General features: G+C 41.6%; 1 protein-coding gene across 1 annotated transcript in view; it reads left to right on the top strand.

Moving 5' to 3' along the window:
* The window catches only part of LOC149283423 (volume-regulated anion channel subunit LRRC8C), a 45,395-nt gene continuing 24,116 nt past the window's right edge, over window positions 1-21,279 (top strand). The window contains exon 1 of the mRNA XM_089497537.1: window positions 1-147. The gene's annotated coding sequence lies outside the window, so the exon portion shown is untranslated. The remainder of the gene's footprint in view (window positions 148-21,279) is intronic.

Genomic DNA, 21,279 nt, shown 5'->3' with positions numbered 1-21,279 from the left:
AGGAGAGGAGCGGCAGTGGCGCCTGGCTAGTCCTTGGATGGCATCCCTGCTGCTCTGCTCGGGGGATGCGATGGAGGAGGAGGACCCCCGGCGCCTCCGGTGACCGCAGCTCCAGAGGAAGAGGAGGAAGAGGAAGAGGAGGAAGAGGTGAGCCAGGGAGGGAGGGAGGCCTCTTTCCCCAGGGACCCCCTCCATCCATCCATCCATCCATCCATCCATCCCCACCTTCTTCTGCCCAGCAGGGCATCCTCCACTGGGAGCATGGGTCCCTATTCCCAGTGGGGCTTGGGAGCTTTTTTGTGGGGCTCACCTCCTCCTTTCATGGGCTGCAGCCACATGGGAGAATTAACCCACTTTGGCACCCTTTTTCATCATCCTGGCTCAAGGCTATGGAATTCAACTCCAACTCCCAGAATTCCATAGCCTTGAGCCAGGATGATGAAAAGCCATGTCTTGTACTCTTTCCCTTGAGAAAGTTTCCCAAAACCAAAGCCTTCTCTAGCTCTCCAATTCTTTGGTGGCTATTGAGAAATTGCTGGAAAGTGAACTATCATGATGCTAAAAACATGGGAGTTTGAAGGATGCCAAGGGTCCTGGGAGTGAGGAGATGCTGGGGCAAGGTCCCTTTCCTCTCTGGTTTAAAGCAGCCCTTCCTAGCTTTCTGTCAGACTTGTCAGAGTTTATCACACGAAGAGGATGAATATCCCAGGAAAAACCGCACAATTACACAAAACGATTTTGCACAGCATCACACAAAACCCATCCTTAAAGTGGTCACCAAGAAGCACTAACACACATCTTTTTACTTTCAGGATTTCGGCAACCATGCATTTCCCGCCGTCACTTTCTTTGCACAATAACCGTTTGCGCAGTTGCTCGCCATTTCTGCTTTGTTTGCGGGATGCTTTCAATGCGCCATAATCTATCTTTAATGCCAAAATCAGACCCAGCGTGATAAACTCCTTAGACACAGAAAAGGAAAAGGAAATACAAAAATAAGTGTTTCAGGAATTCCTTCTCTTTCAGTTCTGATGGACAGCCTAAAAGACGCAAGTGTTTCTGAGCATGGCCTTTGGAATAATGACGAAAATGGGCAGCGAACGAATCTGGTTTCAGGTTACGATAAAAATGAGTGAAACCATATTCTCTGAATGTGAGACTAGAACTCCCATCAGCCCCAGACAGTCATGAGGAATTCTGGGAGCTGCAGTCCTTCAGCATCTGGACGGAGCCACAGTTCCCATCCCATTGCTAAACTCTGACCGCATCCATACTGCAGAAATAATCTGGTTTGACACCACTTTAACTGCCATGGCTCAGTGCTGTGGGATCCTGGAATTTGTAGCATTCAGTGACATGAGAGGTCTCTGACAGAGAAGGCTAAATCTCTCACCAAACTGCAGATCCCAGGATTCCAAAGCCTGGAGCCATGGCGGTTCAAGTGGAGTCAAACCGGATTAGCCTTTGAATGCCAGAGAAGTTTCAGAATAGCTCAGTGAGCTTCCTTGCTCTTGTGAGGCCCAGTCTGCATATTGCAGGAAGATGTGTCTCTCTGTGTGTACATGGGTATGTGTGCACTGCCAGTCCACATTGGCATGGTAATGTGATGAACTTGGGGAGGGAAACACACAACGTATTGTCTTTGAGTTAATGTGCTCCAACTCTCACAAATAGCCATTGGAATGCAGTGAAGGTTAAGGAAACGCTGTGGAAGGATTAAAATCCATGGCTTGTCCAGAAATTGTTGGACTCTTGTCTCCCATCAGTCTTGGCCAGTGTGGCTGATGGTCAGTGATGAGGTTTTCAGACAACCAAGTTTATCACACTGGGGCTAATTTCGGCATTAAAGAGAGATTAAAGCGCATTTAAAACACCCTGCAAATGAAGTGGAAAGATGAGTAATTGCCCAAATGGTTAGCCCATGCAATTGCGCAAATAAAGTGATATCGGAAATGCATTGGCGTTGAAATCCCCAAAGTAAAAGGATGCACGTTAATGCTGCTTTGTGACCACTTTAATGGCGGGTTTTGTGCAACGTCGTGTGAAATTGTTTTACGTAATTATGTGATTTTTCCAGGATATTCACAGGATAAACCCCCAATCTCCTTCATGTGATAAACTCCATTGTGTGGAGGGCTACAGGTTTTCCATCAGTGCACTTGTACTACAAAATCACATAATGCTCCCAAATACATCTGAGGAAGTAGGCTTAAGTCTACAAAAGCTCATGCTGCAAACTTCTTTCTTTCAGTAAGGTCTCAAACAGACTGGCAGCTTGGAATCTAGCACTTATCAACCCCTGATCAGCAGTGGACCATGGCGACCAGATGCCATGGTCCTGAGGCTGGCCACTACTGTGGTCCAAAACGGACTGCTGGCAAGGAGCAGGATTTTTGTGCTTCTTTGGCAGCCAGCTTTGGGCCACATTAGCCAGCCTCAGCATGACTTGATCTGGGAGCATGTGATGAGCCCCAAAAGTGCCGCTTTTTGCCCGTCCATTTCAGGCCTCAGTCTCAAAGATGCTACAAGTTCTCTCTACATACTGATGCTACTTCATACTAACACAGCTATTTATTTGAATAATGCTCCCATTGTGTATCTTAGAAGGAAAATGCTATTTGCTGGCATGTCCTGGAAGCAAAGATGACTAAACTGAGGCTGTCGTACTTCAGCCACATTATGAGAAGGCAGGATTCATTAGGAATGACAACGATGCTGGAGAAGGTGGAGGGAAGTAGAAAGAGAGGAAGATTGCATGCCAGATGGATAGACTCAGGGGCTATGCAGACCAGACATTTGGGCCACCTTGGGGGCAGAGTTGGGGTGTAGTGTCTCCATGATGGGATGGCATGATGCTGCGCACTCCACAGCATGGCACACGGCATCACGGCGCTCCTCTGACACTGCGTACATGTAGTGCAGCATCAAAGTAGCGCCACCAAGCAGCGCCCTTTGCAGGGCACAATAAGGAGTCACTTGCAAAGGTCAGATCGGGGCCGCAGCGTGCGGTTGCCGTGGCCTTGATCTGGCTGTAACGGGCAGCTCCAGGCTGCCCTTTCGGGGCTGTGTGTAGAGTCCTTCAATTGAGGAAACCATGGGCCTGAGCCTGCAGAACCTGAGCAGATTGGTGGAGAAAGGGAGTCTTAGAGATGACTCATTCACAGGGTCACCATGAGTTGAGGTCGACTCAAAAGCAGCTAACAACAACAACCACATCCCTGTGTTCAGTTTGATGTAGCTGGTATCGACTGTGGAATAAGGTTTTAACCAACATCCCCATTTCACATGAAGCTCATTGGTTCAGCTTCAACAGCTGGATCAAAATCCCTTCATTGTCAGGGCATTTGCCAAGATTCTCTCATGCCAGCATGGAGCTGGTGCAATGAATTCCACCCCTTAGAACTAGTGAGTAGGGTTGGGATGCAATCCAACCCAAAACTGCATGGCAGCAACCAAAGTCAGTTCCTCTCTGCTGCTTACTTTGACCGTTGTGAAATAGCAGAGTTGTGGAATTAGGTGAGTGCCAGTTCCATCGCGCATTGACTTCAGTTAACATTGCTCTGTGTGGCTGCAATACTCTACACTTATATAACACTCGTTAAACTCTGTGGGTTTAATTAACTAGTTTAGGATTGCACTGCTGGGATAGATTTCATTTTCAGCCTGGGAAATTTTTGAGTTTAGCAGTCTTGATTACATCCTGCAATATCTGAAAGATAACTTCGCGTGAGGCTGTTTTGTTTATGTGGTTGCTTGATACATGAGATAAATGAAACGATCCATAATGAAAAGTGAAACATGACTGAGTGGATCAAAGGGCAGAAGCAACTAGGCTTGATTTTTACCCTCTTAAGAATTTTTTTTTTTAAGTAAGTAGTTTGTTTTGCTGTCTAAGGGGTTTCATTCTTGGTAATATGAGATGCTGTGGTCTGCCAACTTCTTTATTGCCTGCAACTCCATTAATATGAAAACTGAGGATACTTTAAAAACCTTCCAAATAAACTCCTATAGTTTTGGCCTAGTTTTGGGGCAAGCCTCCTCTTGGTAGCAAAAGATAACTGTTTGTGACTAGTAAGGTTATTAAAAAAATCCTGCACCTTTTTGCTTCATTTTTTTAACCCATGTAAAAATTTGAGTATGTCTTTTATAATGAGATGATAACTGGTAGATAACCTAAGAGGACAGGCTATTAGAGACCTACCACATCAGAAAGGAGCATGACCTGGGGCCCTCCAGATGTTTTAAGGGAATCCAAGGCCTACACTGTATCCTGCAAAAGGCTGCATACAATTCCCACGTCTGTCTTAGAGACATGTTGACTTCGCTACTTGCAGCTAACCACACCCATGCAGCATAGCAAGGCCTTTGGGTAGTGCGAAGTGAATGGAGCTTACTGTAGAATAAGGCCTGAATGCTAGGAAAATGACTTTGGCATTTCATTCCACTTGATCCCTGAGAAGGAAATGTGACAGCAGATGAAATTGTAGATCTCACTATTCATTCATGGACTAAAGTTCCCAAATTCCCAGGTGCCGTGGGTTAACCGACTAGTGTATTTTGGGAGTTGTCAAAATTCAAAAAGATAACTTTTCCAAGGTTCAGCTTATATGCCATCTGTTTTTATAATACACAAAACCAGTCTGCATCAATACACTCACTTCTGGAGAAAGACGTACATGTGGTGCTGAGACATACTCACTCCTATAGAATTGGAAAAGCACTGGTAACTTCTGAATCATTTCCTCTCTTTTTACTGTTGTTTTTTTACGTTGCTGCAACATGCTGCTATTTCTGCATGGTACTTCTTGCATGTCTGTCAGTTTACAGCCAGCTCATAGCTAATTCTTGTCTGGTTCTGTACAGAGCTTGGAAAAAACTCTCTTTTTTAGAACTACATTTATGAGAATTCTGGGGGAAATAGTTCAAAAAGTGTCCTTCTCAAGTTCTGAATATTATCTTGGCTGAACAGGATTTGCTGTCCATAGTTTCACATAAGACCCTTTTCTATCTAACTGGATGGACTTTCTGCATGCAAAGTAAATGCTCTGCCATCGAATTATAATTATTGCTCTTCCCTGCAGGCCTACCCTTTAAACATTGTGCATGATTTTTGTAAGGGTTGGGAATGTGGATCCCTCCAGATATTGTTGGACTACAACTCCCAAAAGGCCTTGCACAAATAGCCAATGGTGAGGAATGCTGGGAGTTGCAGTCCAATACCATTGGAAGGGGCATGTGTTTCCCACCCCTGTTTCATCAGTGTAAGATTTCAGTGTTATATCAATTCCATGCATTCATATTTGCAGTGAAACTTGGCTAGCTCCTTACCATTTCAAGAGAAACGTAAGCTTTACTTTTGGGAACTGGGACTCTCAGAATGCCCCTATCATAGTGGCATTCCTGTGAACAGTACTTCAAAAAAGCAAAAATTGTAAGCACTAATGTTACTTAGCCATTACATACTAGAAATGCTTTATTCCAGTGTAGATTTTCTGACTGTATTCATTCACAGTTTTACCAGGGTGGGTTTGTATGACATTTATCCCTCAGATAAATGGGCTGGGGCTTTCTCCCAAGGGATGTATTTGAAGATCTCTTTCCTTCAGTAGTAATCCTTAAAACTTTTAGCATACTTTCAAGTTTTTGAAACATATCATATAGGTTGTTGTTGTTGTTGTTGTTGTTGTTGTTGTATGCTTTCAAGTCATTTCCAACTTATAGTGATCCTAAGGCAACCCTATCACGGGGTTTTCTGGGGAGTGTGTGACTCCCCCAGTGGGTTTCCATGGCTGAGTGGGGAATGGAAACCCACTCTCTAGGGTCATAGTCAGATGCCTAAACCACTACACCATGCTGGCTCTATTATATGCGTTATCTATTTTAAATTTTTACAGTAACTCTACTTCGTTTGTGACAGAGGCAAGATCTGAACTCAGGATTTTTAGTGCAGCTGCAGTTTGTAGTTCAGTTTCAGCCCCTGGCTTGGAAGCAAATCGTGCATTCAGAGGCAAACCTAGTTATGCAAACTCTGGTTTGCTGAAGTAACAGGCAAAGGGAATAATACTACATGAGCCTGAGGCACATTCTCTGACCTCCACACCAAAGTTTAGAGCCATGGTTCTCATACACTGATCCTCCAGATGTTTTGTGTTTTGACCTTAAGTAGCCCCAGTCCACATGGCTAAAGCTCAGACATTTGAGGAGCTGTGGACCAATATCTGAGGACCCACAAGTTGGAAACCACTGGATCCAAGGACATAAATCTGAGTCATTGTCTTCCATCTGATAACAGGAATGCTTACATTTGAAACTACAGCTTCACTGGCTTCTTCATCAGGCAAAGATGTTTAAAATCATATAGAAGAAGAAAAGTGACATTGGTAAAGTTACAGGTCTACATTTTGTCTCAGGGGTTACTCTCTGGCCAGTTAAGATGGTATTGAGGGATCTCAGTGGAGGCAAAGGTCAGTATCCTTCCTTGCCATGTGAGGACTAGGGACAAAAGGCAATAAAAGACAAATAATAACTTTTCAACTCTCTTAGCTACAGAAAAGTAACTGATGTATTTTCTGCATTTTGTTTGATGAATAAAGGTGTCACTCTTTTGTGGATTTTGTTGTGGGTGCTTGGTATCCACTGGGGTTTGGTTTGGTTCCCACCATTAAATACAGTGGCATAGTAAAATGGTCCCTTATATAAAATGGCAAAATCAAGATTTGCTTATTGGAATTTATATTTTTTTGAATATTTTCAAGATATGGAGGTTTGAATCCATGGTTTAAAAAGTCCACAGATACAGGGCTGACTGTAACTTGGTTGATCAGTCAGCGATGCATAGAGATACTTTGGACCCTTCATGTATTCACCTTGCACAGCAGACCTGGTGGCTACTTTTGCTGTTAGTTTGCTGAGCAGACAGAGAATCACACATACTCTCTGTGAATAGGTACAAACTGCTGATTTCCATGTAATGTGATATACTGAAAGGTTTCTTTCTGTGGCTTATCTTTAGTTTCTGTGTTACAATACCTTGTCATGCAATATTGTGGAATGCACTGAGTTCCACTGCTTTTGTGAGTTTGGTACAGCTGCCATGCTGCCCTAGTTGGGCAGCTTAAAATCTAATTCAAGTCAGCCATTGAAGTCAAGTCATTTCAGCAGCTTAACTATACGCAGGATTGCAGCCAAATATTAAATGGAAATGGAGGGAGAGAGACTTGTTGCTGGCAAGAACTCAGTTCCATCAAAAGGGTGCATTTGTTCAGGGATGAGGAAACAGGGACTGTTCTTTTGTTTTTGCTTTTTGCAGGGGATAATTTATAACCTCAAAAAGTTAAATTTTTGGACATCAGCTCAAATGGCCATTTGATCCTAAGAGTTTGGAGTCCCCAAATTTCTTTCTAGCCTCAGAATTAATCCTTAAATTCTTATATCAGATATACAGAAGATCAAATCTGTAATCTACAAATGTTTTCATATGTAAGTGTATGCATCTGCACACACAAGCACACTGTCAAGTCATTTGTTGATGTATGGCTGACCCCATGAATTTTATAGGGTTTTCTTAGACAAGGAATACTCAGAGGTGTTTTTTACAGTTCCTTCCTCTGACATATAGCTTACAGTCCCTGGTATTTGTTGATGGTCTCCCATCTAATTAGTAACCAGGGCTGATCCTGCTTAGCTTCCAAAATCAGACAGGATCTGATGCCTTTCATGTAATTACCTGTGATTAAACTCCATTGAACACTGTGCGACATTCTTCTGAATGAAGATGTACAGGGTTGTGCTGTCAGGTCACAATTCTGCACATTTTGTGGGTAAACCTTGTTGAAAAATTCACCTTGGAATCATCAGGATATGATGCTTCTGAACAAACAAGTTTAGGATTTTACAGTTAGAGTCTTCCTTGCATTGGAGACATATACTCATTTTGCTATTTTCTCAACTGACATTTCAATTGCTTTGTCACTAAAGGGGTTTTAATCAGCAAATGGAATATATCTTAAGACAGTCTTGTTGGAAAGGCAGATCAGTTTAATTAAATTGTTTCCCAGGAAATGTTTTTGTTCTCCTCCCAGTCAGAAAAATCTTGATTGTGAGGCTGATTTTTTTCATCATTTGAACTAGATGTTAAGAGATACATGGAACAAATACATACTTGAGTTGACAAGATGGGTCACAAAAGGCATTGAATCATCCTACATTTGGGGTAAGCCAAAGTGTGTTTCTTGGGATGTATTCCTAGGAAACAATGGTTAACATTGCATCCTAAATTACCTCCTTATTTAGGCTGACTGCCTAGCAACAGCATCATATCAGTGTTTATTCAGAAGGTGTTGAATAGGAATCACTTCTAGGGAATTGTGCATAGACATGCATAAGTGAAGTTTTGAGGACCTTCAGTGAGTTTGCTGATTAATGAATCAAATGTTGTTTCTTTTCTTTCTTATAAAAATCTTTTATTGAATGTTAACATTTCATTTACCTGAAATCAATATGTTGAAGCAAATCACATCATCCACCATCAACAATAATATTCACATTCCTTTATATCAGGGATGGTCAAGGCCAGCTCTAGGTATTTTGCCACCCTAGGTGAGAAATATTTTGGCGCCCCCTGAGAGCAAGAAGCAGGAGACCCAGAGGAGAGCGAGGGGTGCTTGGCGCATGCATGCACAACCGGGCACCCTTCACTCTCCTGCCGGCTCTCCTGCTTCTTGCTCTCCGTGGAGAGCAAAAGGCAGGAGACGCAGGCGAGGGCAAAGGGTGCCCTTCGCTCCCTTGCAGGCTCTCCTATGTTTTGCTCTCCGTGGAGAGCAAAAGGCAGGAGACCCAGGAGAGGGCTAAGGGCGCCCTTCGCTCCCTTGCTGGCTCTCCTGCTTTTTGCTCTCCATGGAGAGCAAGAAGCAGGAAACCCAGGGGAGAGGAAAGGGCGCCAAGGGTGCCAGGCATGCGCACACACAGCCAGGTGCCTTTCGCTCTCCTGTTGGCTCTCCTGCTTTTTGCTCTCTGCAGAGAGCAAAAAGCAGGACAGCAAGTGGCGCCCCCGGGATTGCCAGGCTGTGTGCGCACTCTCTCTCAGCCTCCCTTCCTGGCGCCGCCCCTAAACTTTTGCCGCCTTAGGCAGTTGCCTAGGTGGCCTATATGGGCGAGTCGGCCCTGGGGATGGTGAACATGTGGCCATCCAAGTCTCATCATCCTGACTATGCTAGCCAGGACTGATAGGAAATGCAGTCTGACAGCATCCAATATGTGTGTGTGCCACCAGTTGCTAAATATCACTTCCCTTCATTTTTTTTTTTTAAGTACCATTTCTTTCTGGCTTTCTCCCCTCTTTCTGTTCTCCTCCTTCTCTGCCTCTTGCTTTAAACATTGAAAGCAAAATACCACTGGCCTTTGATGAACTTTGATGGAAAGCAACAATAATTTCTTTTTTTTTAAAAAAAAAAAGGCTGAAAGAAAAAGCCTGTTGGCTATTGGGAACAGCATCACTATGTTTTGAGTGATCTTTAACTTTATGGAAATAACATGTGCTGAATTTTGTTAGAACAGTAAGAACAATAGTTAACAGATGAAAGCTATTTACTGTAAAAGTAACTTTATGTTCTGAATACTGATGATGTATTCACTAGCTCTGTTGTTGTGATATATTAGAGGCTGCGATTCAGAGAACTGTCTGATTAGCTCTGTAGACCCAGTGGAGTCTGGAAGGGAGTGAATTTCAAACATAAACACTATATAAGAAATATACTGTGCTATAATAGCCTTTCTGTGCTAGAGGGACCTTTAGTCTGATCCAGAGTACATTGAGAAAAACAAAGAACTCTAGGAAAAGAAAGAATATGGTGGGCCCTTGGTATCTGTTGTGATTTGGTTCCAGGATGCCTCATGGACACCAAAATCTGTGGATGCTCAAGTACCATTAAATACAATATCACAGTAAAATAATGACCCTTACATAAAATGGCAAAATTAAGGTTTGCTTCTTTTCATAAAGAATCTATGGATTTGGAGGTCTGAGTATACAATACTTGTGTTTAGATTAAACACAAGTAGGTTAGAGTTGTCTTCTTGACCCAGGATCTGTGACTCTAGATGTTGTTTTACTCCAAATCTAAGCAGTTCCAGTATGCCAAATAAATGGCCAAGGAGACCTGTAGTCTAAAATATGTACAGGGTTGCAAGCTCATCATTCTTTTCTTGAAAGATGTCGTATTGTAGTAACTGGTCACAAAATCTGGGTAGCCCTCTGTGATAATGAGCAGTGGGTCCATGAGAAATTGCCAAAGTGTGAGTCCTCCTTAGGATAAATGAATCACACATACCATGCTACATGGTGCTTTTTTACAGACTGTAGCTTTAGGCTGCAGTCCTGCCTGCCCCATTGAACTCAGTGGCGCTTATTTCTGAGTAGGCATGCATAGGATTGCACTGTTATCTGCTCATCTGTCTAAGAAATTCTGAACTCTATCTTGATACCCTTTTAAGATGGCAAGGGCCATTTTAAGCCCAAAGTATGCTTCTGCTCATCCAGAGGCATTAAGGCTGATATTTGCTAAGAAATGCTGCAAGTTGTGAAAAGCTTCCTTGTCTGACCTGTAGAGGTAAGGTAGAATAAATCCTTTATATAAATGAAGCCACAAATCATGAAAACAGCCACTCCTCTGACTTCCTTTAGTCCCACCATATTTCTGATGAGGGAGGGGCCTGAAAGTCAGAAAGAACCTTTTTATAGGTACGGCATTTTTTATTTGCTTAAAATGTTGAATTGCCACCAGGACTCGGGAATGTGTGAAGCAGACAGTTGTGTGTGCAGCTTGCTTGATTTCCTGTTTACATACACAATTACACTAGACTCAGGTGCCAATTAATGGGATGCAACATGGTGTGGCGGGTGGGTGGTTGAAACATGGCATGTAAAGACCATGGAAATCATCTTGGTTCATCTCTCTTGTTCATCTCTCTCTATGTGTTCATCTCTCTCTTACAAAGCTTATATGGTATCTTGGGTCAGTGTACTTGGCTCTGTTACCTCACCATCCTGTTGTCTGGATGAAAAGAAAGGGACTTTATATAGAGTATGGTTCTCACAGTTTCTCAGTGTGATTGAGAGTTTTTATTTGTTTGTTTGTTTTGGGTTTTGTTTTGTTTTTTGTCCATTGATGGATTTTTCTTGCAAACCAACCAGGAAATGAACTTTTCCCATCTTATATAACACATTCCCCACCATATTCAGGAAGCACCCAGCTGGCTGCATCTGCACTGCAGAAATAATGCAGTTTGACACCGCTTTTAACTGCCATAAGTCAATGCTATGGAAGCGTGGCATTTCTGGTTTGTTGTAGCACCAGATCTCTCACAGGGAAGGCTAAATATCTCACAAAATTACAAACCCCAGAATTCTATAGCATTGAGCAATGGCAGTTAAAACCATGGCAAAACACATTAATTCTGCAGTGCAGATGCAGCCTGTGATGTGTATTGTTGTTGTTGTTGTTATGTGCCTTCAAGTCGTTTCCTAAGGCCATGGACTGAACATGGGGTTTTCTTGACAAAAGTTTTTCAGAGGTGGTTTGTTATTGCTATCCCCTGAGGCTGAGAGCATGTGACTTACCCAAGGTTACCCAGTGGCCAAGATAGGAAATGAACCCAGTTTCCTGACTCGGAGTCCAGCACTCAAACCATTACACTACACTGGCTCCCTGTGTTAGGTGCTTGCTCATGTCTTTACTCATGTCTTCATCCACGTCTTCCAAACTGACTGTGCTATCAGGTGTAGGAACAATGCTGCTTTGAATATTTTAATTGATATTTAATATCAGTTTAATATCAATTAAAATTGAATTGATTATATATTCTTTTGTCTGTTTCCATTTTAATATGTTTCAGTGGTTATTTTAAAAAAATAAAACTGTTGTATGTTGCTTCAAAATAACTATAGATATGTTGATGATGAAAATGGTGTATCAGACATACACTGAAATACATTTGTTTGATTGCTTTACAAGCATCGCCCCCCCCCCCCCCCCCGCCAAAAGTCAGAGCCGTAATTGTTAGGCAGAATGAGAGTATGGTTACCTGAAAAGACAAGTCATGGCAGCAGTGCTGGTGTTGCTTGTTGTTGTTACAACTACTTGTATTTGGTTGTTGTTGTGTGCCATCAGGTCATTTCTGATTTATAGTTACCCTAAGAAGAACCTATTACACAGCTTTCTGGGTCTGAGAGTGTGTGACTCTCCCCTGGTCACCCAGTGTGTTTCCTTGGCTAAGTGGGTAATTGAACCCTGATCACCAGGGTCATAATCCAATGTTCAAACCATTACACAACACTGCCTTTCTACAACTTTACTCTACCACCACTACTGCTACTATATTTTTATATGCAGAGAGAGGACTGCTTGAAAGATTTTCGTCATGAGGTTCTAAAGTTACCGCGTTGGCCTTGCATCAATGTGAGGAGGTGGCATTTGCTGTTTTGTCTCCAGCACGAAGATGTCATGGGCCAGCCTAGACTGCAGTTATGTCCTATCTTCTCCAGTTTATGAGGGAGAAATTGGGTTGGTGGTGTGACTGCAACAAGTAGGAAAAGGATGTCCAGCAAGGAAGCTGCATATCTGGTGGCCTGTGCTTGCTGCTGTATCTGAAACCCTGATGTTTTCAGAGCAATCACATTGAAAAAGGTTTTCCATAATGTGTGTCTATATAATTCAGTAACATCTAATAGGAAGGGCTGTATTTGCAGAATGCACATTAGGAACCATGTGTATTCTGGGCAGAAAGGCATGGGGCCAGAGATGTAGAGGATGTAGCTTCCAAACCCCTAAATTGTTGTTGTGTGCCTTCAAGTCATTTCCAACTTATGGCAACCCTAAGATGATACTATCACAGGGATTTCTGTGAGAGTTTGCCATTGCCAACCTCTATGGCTGAGAGAGTGTGACTTGCCCAAAGTGGGTTTACATGGCCAAGCCAGGATTTGAACCCTGATCTCCATAGTCAAATGCTCAAACCACTACGCCACGCTGGCTCACCCAAACACTTGTAGTAATATATCAATTGGGTCTTTGTTTTGGCACTAAAAGATTGAACCTGAGGTGCTTTATAAACCATTACTCATTCGTAGATCACAAAGCCGTTTCCATTGCTTTCTCCCTTTTATCTCTCAAGCTCCTAAAGTTTCCTGACTCATCCAGTCTCACCATTTCTGCACCTGAATCCTGTATGACTTCAGCTTTGCTACCCTTCTGTCAAGCCCTGCCCTCTTTGCTCTCCCTTGTCCTCATTCAACTTAGGCTGGAGACAAAGACCAAGTTGTCTTTCAGAAAGGTGGAAGTGTTTTTAAACAGTTCTGAAAATGGGTTCATGGTTTGCATGCTCCTTGGACTTCTGATTCTGGTAAGCAGCTTTGGGGGATGGAGATGGGGGGTTGGTATTACTTCCAAAACTTTGTACACCCGTTTGACACAGAGAGAAAAGAAATAAGTGTATTTCTTGGGAAATGAAACCTTGATTGAATTGCAGTATTGTTGGATTCTGTAGTTGTTGGATGAGAACCCTCCTAGAGATCCTGCTGTGAACAGCCTTGCTCAAGTATGTCAAACTTCTCTGGTTTCCTTGCCTGAATCAATCCATCTATAATGTGTCTTCCTCTTTTCCTACTGCCTTCTACTTTAACAAGCATTATTGTCTTTTCTAATAAATCATGTTGCCTCATGACATGCCCAAAGCAAAACTAGCTTCAGTTTAGTAATTATGGTTTCTCCAGAGAGAACAGACTTGATTTGTTCTCATTTTTTAAAAACTTTCTGGAAGCCCATGATATCCATAGAACTCTCCTCTAGCACCACATTTTAGATAAGTTGGATTGTTTTGTCTGACAACGTTCCTCACTGTCCAGCTTCCATGCCCTTATGTAGAAATCAGAAATATTATGGTACAGATTATCTTAACTTTATCATTAAATGATACATCTATTTTTTTGGCTACAGTCTCCATGTTAACTGATGTCTGTATCAAGGCATTTAGAATACTCACCCCCTTCAAAGCAAATTACTCAAGAGAGTTCCTGAACAATATTTGCAATTGCTGCCTCTATTTTGAAGAGATCCAAGTAAATTTGTGCATTATTTCTCTTCAGACATAATTGCCTTGAATTGCTTTTAGTGTTAAGTCTTGTTGGCCAAGACTCCAGCATGTGCAAGATTGGTTCCTTTTAGCACACGATTGGCATTTTTATTAAAAGTACAACCCAAAAGTTTTTCATTCCCTTTCCCTTCTCTTGCACAGTCACATACACATACATGCACATACAAATGCATTCCTGGCACATTTTCCTCCCAAACAACAGGAAAGGGAGGGGGTGTTTGGAGTTTCCAGCCCAGAAAGAGGAGCCAAGTAGGCATCTTTCCAGGGCTTTAGAGAGACGCAGTTATCTGATGTTCCAGGACAAGAATAATTTGCTCTTTTATCCCCCTATCATCGCTGGGTAGCGACTACCCCAGTCACCAGCTATTTGAGGGTGGATGGGGAGTAATTTAACTTTTGACAGATTGTATACGTCTGTTCATAGAGTTCTTCATACACAACGCTCATGTGGGCACTACATGTAGATGGTTGATTTCTGCTTTGATTAATTATTCACATGTACAGCAATGTTACCTAAATACCCTAAAGACATCAAATCCAATGTGGAAGCTAAGTAGAGTCACCCCTGGTTAGTACTTGGATGGGAGACTGCCAAAGACTGCCAAGTGCTCTAAGCTATGTTTCAGAGGAAGGAACTGGCAAAACCACCTCTGAGTGAGCATTCCTCACCTAAGAAAACCCTATGAAATTCATGGCAGTCACCAAAAGTCATCAGCCAACTTAAAAATGCGCGCACACACATACTCTACAGTGGGCCTGCCGTATCCATGGGCTCCAGATCTGTGGATTTAACCACTGAGCCTGCAGCAATATTTTTTGGGAGGGGAGAAAATACAAGAGATGTAGTTTAACCAGGCCAAGAAGTGATCCCGGAGGTGGTAGCAAGCCCCATATGCCAGGCACACATTCTTCAGGCTCTCTCTCACATCCAGCCACCTGCCTTGTGAATGAATGAGTAGGAGTGCCACTGCCTCCTCAAAGGCAGAAGTGGGTGGTTGGCAGGCTCCCCAGAAGTTGGGAAGTCTGAAGAATGTGTGTCTGGCAGTTGGGCTTTACCACCACTTGTGCTGCTCTCTACACCAATTTATATATAAGGACTTTAACATCCACTTTTTTTTGTTATTATCATGGGTCCTGGAACCAAACACCCATGGATACAGCAGGCCCAATGTAATGTACTCATGTTCAGACAGGGATTTATAGTTTTACATTACTGTTGAAGTATTCAATGTTGTTATTTACAAACAATTAAAATAGGAACCATTAGGTTCTTGTTTTCTTTTTAACAAATAAGTTATTCATAAAAGTACCGTTGCTACCCTACACATAAATGTGACCTAGCATTTGGTCAGGCACAATACGATCGTATTCTGTGGGGGAAAAATGATCAGTTCTACTGAAGTAAGTAAAAATAATTCAGTTGTATAGCGTGTTTTCTATTTTATCTGCCCAAAGCACTGATCTGGCATTTTGAAAATGAATTTAAAATGCTCCTGAAAAATCAGAAATATTTATTGATAATAGTTTATTTAATAAGAATGAGAGAAGAAGTGAAAATAACAGGAATAATTCTCAAAAGTATATAGTTTGAGTCTTAGTACATAAAACAGGGCAGGGTGGAGCCCAATAAAATGGAAATCACAGGTACAGAGATGCTCATAAATCTTTATACAGATGGTGTGAAGTCATGGATAGTATAATATATGAACTCCACTCATAGTTTGTACTGTCCTAGACAAGGATATGGGGTGTCAGACTGAAAACTGGAAAGGGGCCCTATGATTTTAATGGTTGTGTTGTTTTTGTGTGCCTTGAAGTCAAAGGCAAACCTATCACAGAGTTTTCTTGACAAGATTTGTTCAGAGAGGGTATGCCCATTTCTCCTTCTGAAACAGAGAATGTGACTTGCCCAATGTCACCCAGTGGATCTTCATGGCTGAACAGGGAATCAAAGCCTGGTCTTAAGTGTCAGTGCTCAAACCACTAGCACCATACTTGTGTAGTGTGAAACTGGCTGTATAGAAGAGGGAATTTCAGCACATTTTGCTTGTTATGCCACCTGCTAACAAAACAACACTTACTGAAATTCTCTCTTCTACACAACCATTAAAGATAAAGTAGCTGTCTCTCATGTTCACTCTGGCAGCTTTAATCCCTAGTGTCTTTCAGAGGTTTATCCACCCAGAATATTTGTGATAACATAAGTGCTCACTTGTCAGTATTGGCAAAGATCCTGTCTGTTGCTTTCTCAGCCTTTTTATGTAGCAAGGTGTCTTATCCGTTCATTCATTCCTTGCTAGAGCTCACTATTTCACAAAAGTCTTGGTGCAATAGCTGCCTTTATCTATCTCACCTTTCTTCAAAACAGCTTAGTGTGACATGCGTGGTTCTTTCCCTGACATTCCAATTTATCTTCATATCTTCCCTCCTGGGATCTACATTGGTTTGGGGACTAATAATGACCAGTTGATGACCACTTAGTGAGCTCCAAGACGTAAGTGAGAATTTGAACCAGCCCCCTTATCCCCTGTCCTGGTTCAACACTCTACCACTACACTACACTAGTTCTGTATTTGGCCTTTTAAAGTGTTTTTAAGGCTGGGTTGTTTCACACAACACAATTATAGTGTTAGGATTCCACTTTAACTGCCATAGCAACATCCTATAAAATCTTGGATTTGTAGCTTTGTGGGATATTTGGCCTTCTCTGTCAGAGAGCTTTGGTGCCACAGTAAACTACAAATCCCAGGATTCTATAGCATTGAGCCATGGCAGATTAAAGTAATATCAAACTGCATTATTTCTGCAGTGTACATGCAGCCTAAATTATTTCTCTGATTATTGTGACCCAGGTTTCTTGGTGGCCATGCTGGGATATTATCAGATTACAGTAATGCTGAAACAGTTATTCTCAGGTAGGAGAACCCATGTGGCATCAAGAAAAGATCTTGTGGTGCTCCAATACTGTTTTGGGGTGTACCGTGTAGGTGAAGTGCAATGGGGACATGAAAATTTGCATGAATTGTGATGCTAAAAGGGGTATCTGAAATGGTGCTTTTTGGCAGTCTGCAAAGAGGGGGAAATGAGCAAAAGTTGGCTTAAAAACCAATAATTTCAGATATTAAGCTGATTATTAAACACATTTTTTAATTGTTGCCAGTTCCTCCCTATTAGTTCTCTGATTTCAAAGTTTAGATTCTATGTTCAGTGGTGTTGATATTTTTTTAACTGTGAGATGTTTTATTTATGATCAACGAAAAGGAATGCTTACTAAAGTGATGAAAAGTTGGAGAAAAGTACAGAAGTTTTTATCAGCAAATGCCTTTGTTAGTGTTTCCCATCCCATTCTGAAGAGCAAATGCTTGCAGAGCTTAGCAAAGGGTGTTTTGTTCAGGCCTGTATTCATTTCCACACATAAGAACGTATCCAATCATCTTCCTTGCTACTATAGAAGGAGCCTAAAACCCCAAAGAGACAAGAAAGAATAATATTTTTGCTAAACTGTGCAGTTCTGTTTAAAATAAAATGTGACAGGTCAATGGTATCAAAAAAAGAAAAAATGGTATGGGAGGAATGGGAGGAAAGGTGGGTCAGCTTGAACCAGAGGTTAGCAATGTAAAATGAGCCACAGCAACTAAAGCTATAATGTGCAACTAAAGCTGTAATGTAGCCTAGTGGAAAAGCAGAATGTTTGCTTATTATTATTCTTAACCTTGCCCTGTTTGTGAACATACACTGCTGCCACATTGCAGAATTAATACAGGTTGACACTGTTTTAATTGCCATGGCTCCATCCTATGGAATCATGGGATTTGTAGTTTGTTGTAGAGCAGGGGCCATCTGACAGAGAAGCCAGATATCTAAAACTAAAAATCCCAGAATTCCATAGCACTGACCCACAGCAATGTCAAACTGCTTTAGTTGTGAACATTCTGCAGTATAGATGCTGCCATAGACATCGTGATCTCTTGCTATTATATCTGGGCTGCTGCCACTTTGCAAAAGATAAAGCAGTTTGATTTCATTTTAACTTCCATATATCCATCCTATGGAATTCTGGGATTTATAGTTTAATGGGGCACCAAAACACTCTGACAGGTAAGGCCAAATATCTCATAAAACTAAAGATCCCAGAATCCCATAGCATTGAGGCATAGAAATTAAAGTGGCATAAAACTACTTTTTCTATAGTCTTGAAGCAAACAAAAGTGGCACTTAAGATTGTGTTGCTACGATAAGAGTTTCACAAGGGACATAAATTCAGTGTGTTGAGTAATCAGTAGTAGGGATTCAATGTTTACAAGGGCAGGAATTCTACTTCTGCTACTTAGCTACATAATTGCCTTAGTTTCATAGCTAAGAAGTATCTCTTGGCCCAGCCCCCCAAAACCACTCCATCGGGGTTCAGCCACATGGAAAGAAGGGGTTCCATTCTGCAGGCAGTTGTGGCATGGGTGAATGATGTTTCTCCCTTCCTTATACCAGCAATTGATGCTATAAAAAGGAAGGGCAAAAGGAGTCCTCCTTTTGATTGTAGCATACTTTCTGGCTGGCAGGAAGAAGGTGGAGAAGACATTATCTGCCCCATGTCTGAATTGCCAGCAGAGTGGATCCCCTTCTCTCCACACAGCTGGTTCCCAGTAAAACAAGTTGGGGGCAGTTGCCATCAAGGCAGTAGTGCCACAAATGTGACTACAGGTGTATCCACACTGCAGAATTAAAGCACTTTGGCACTTTAACTGCCATGACTCTGCTGTACAGAATCCTCGGTTTTGTAATTGGGTGAGGTATTCAACCTGGTCTGTCGGAGAGGTCTGGTGCCACATGAAATTACAAATTCCAGGGTTTTGTAGGATTTTGGTCATGCACACTGCAGAAATAATGCAGTTTGACATCACTTTAACTGCCATGGCTCCATGCTATGGAAATCTACAGTTCCCAAGATTTCAGAGCTTTGAGCCATGGCAGTTAAAATGGTGTCAAACTGCATTATTTCTGCAATGCGGGTTAGACCAGAATCATGATAGTTAAAGTGATATCAGACTGCTTTAATTCTCCAGTGTGGATAAACCCTACATAGGGACTGTGAATATGGATCTGCTAAAAATGTTTGTTAAGTCTGATCCTGAATTCTGGCCATTGTCTCTGGAACTCTATTAGTGTGTAGCCCAACACACTGATCAAAACACTGTATATATCTTTATATATCTTTAAAGGACAATAAAGGAAGAGAGGAGGGATGACTTTAATATGTGAGATGCAGGGGGCAAGTTGTGCTTTGCTTGAAGAAACCTTGCTGACACATCATGATATGGTAACAATATAAGGAGAGTTATTTACTATACTTCTCTGTGCAGGTTCTGAAAGTGGAAAATTAGTGAAAATAATAGTACAGTAGAACTAGGAGCCAACTGCATTCTAGTCCTGTTACAATTATGACATCTGTTCTGGCATCAGAGGAGTCCATGCAGATTCAGTTCATTGAACCAGACTGAGCAGAGGACCCAGAAAATTCTAAAAATAGCTTACCAGTCTCTGGGCTTGATTTCTGCAAATATGTAGGACGTGTGTGGTATATAGATGGAGAATATAATATTGAGTGCAGGTAGAAGTCCAACAGAAATTAATAGGACCTGCTTCCAGGCAACTCTGATTAGCAGCTAATTTCTAGAATGTCAGGATTGTATGACATGTGCATGCTTTCCATATTTCTTTTTAATACAGAATAAAGAATCTCCCATTCAAGACTGTCCCCAGTAAAATAATCCTAAAATGTTGGCTAGAAATGATTACAACCTCCAAAGTATCCCAGCTCAGATCATTTGTATAAATGATCAGGGAGCCAGATGTTGCTGACTACAAGTCATATTCTCTGACCAGTAGCCATGTCAGTTGCGGCTGATAGGAGGTGGTGGCATAACTACTTGAAAGCTGCAGGTTCCTGTGAAGTCTTCTCCACTACCAACTGTGGGGTATTAATCAGAATCAATTTAAAATGCATTTGGGATACTGTAGGTGAAATCCATAAATTAAGATTGCAGAGTCTCTAATTCTTTAATTAAGATTAATGCTCCTTTAGATTTATTTGACCTCTAATTTTAAGTGCTGCTCTTGGTGACTTTTCTGCAGGACTATATAAATGATAAATCAGCATACGTGTGTATATATCAAGACTGCATAGATAACAATTTTTTGCATTGATAAAAAAATCAGCAAGATGTAGTAACAGTACTATACTGATGACTAGATCATTGTGGACTTGATATTTTGGCTCTGAGTGTTTTTGTATATTATGCATAATTGAGGCACCGTTGCCTACAAGAAACCAAAATATTGTATCCTCTGAGATACGAACAGAGCCTGCAAAAGTTACTTTTGGGGACTGCAGTCTCCAGAATCCCCTGCCTCTGTGGCCATTGGCCACAAGTTGGGAATTCAGACAGTTATAGTCCCCCAAAGTAATATTTTCAAGCTCTGTAAGTGGACTATAGATTGCAATAAAGAAAGCTGTGGATCTGACCTTTTTTCTGTGACATTTCTTATATAAGATGGCCATATTTCTTGTTAAGTGAAGCTTCCTTGGGATGGAAATAAACCTAAAGACAGTTACACAAGCAGGGAATGAGGCACAGATTTGTATGTCTTTAACAGTCTGTCATACATAGTTCAAGCTATAATATATCCACATGCCCTTTATTATTTAAGTCGCTTATTGTCTGCATTATGTACCAGCTATAAGTTCTGCACGTAGTTGATTGTTCATGCTTTCAATTTCTAAATAAAAGGAAAACAGTGAGTGCACATTAATATGTTTTAGTCTTTGTTCTAAGTACTGTAGTTGGCAGCTATTTATGAGTTGGTTTTCAAAAGCACAGGGTGGTCCTTGATCCACTTCTTCTAACAAGCTGGTAATGCTGTGGTAAATCTATGTCCAGGGCATATAACTTGAGACATGAGATTCAGCCAAAAGAAAGCAAAACAAAAAAAATGTTGCAAAACGGTTTCAATCTAGTCTTTTCCCTCACACTGATTTTCCTGTCTAAAATGGCACAGTCCAAAGACAAGCATACTACGTCCGCTGCTGCTGGTGAAAGCTAGGCCTTAATTGTGTTCAGTTACTGCCAAAGTCTA

Source organism: Sceloporus occidentalis, unplaced genomic scaffold (genome assembly GCF_023333645.1).
Source record: "Sceloporus occidentalis isolate IW3139 unplaced genomic scaffold, rSceOcc1.0.p SCAF_104, whole genome shotgun sequence".
Classification (NCBI taxonomy): domain Eukaryota; kingdom Metazoa; phylum Chordata; class Lepidosauria; order Squamata; family Phrynosomatidae; genus Sceloporus; species Sceloporus occidentalis.
This window is presented reverse-complemented; position numbering and strand designations above follow the sequence as displayed.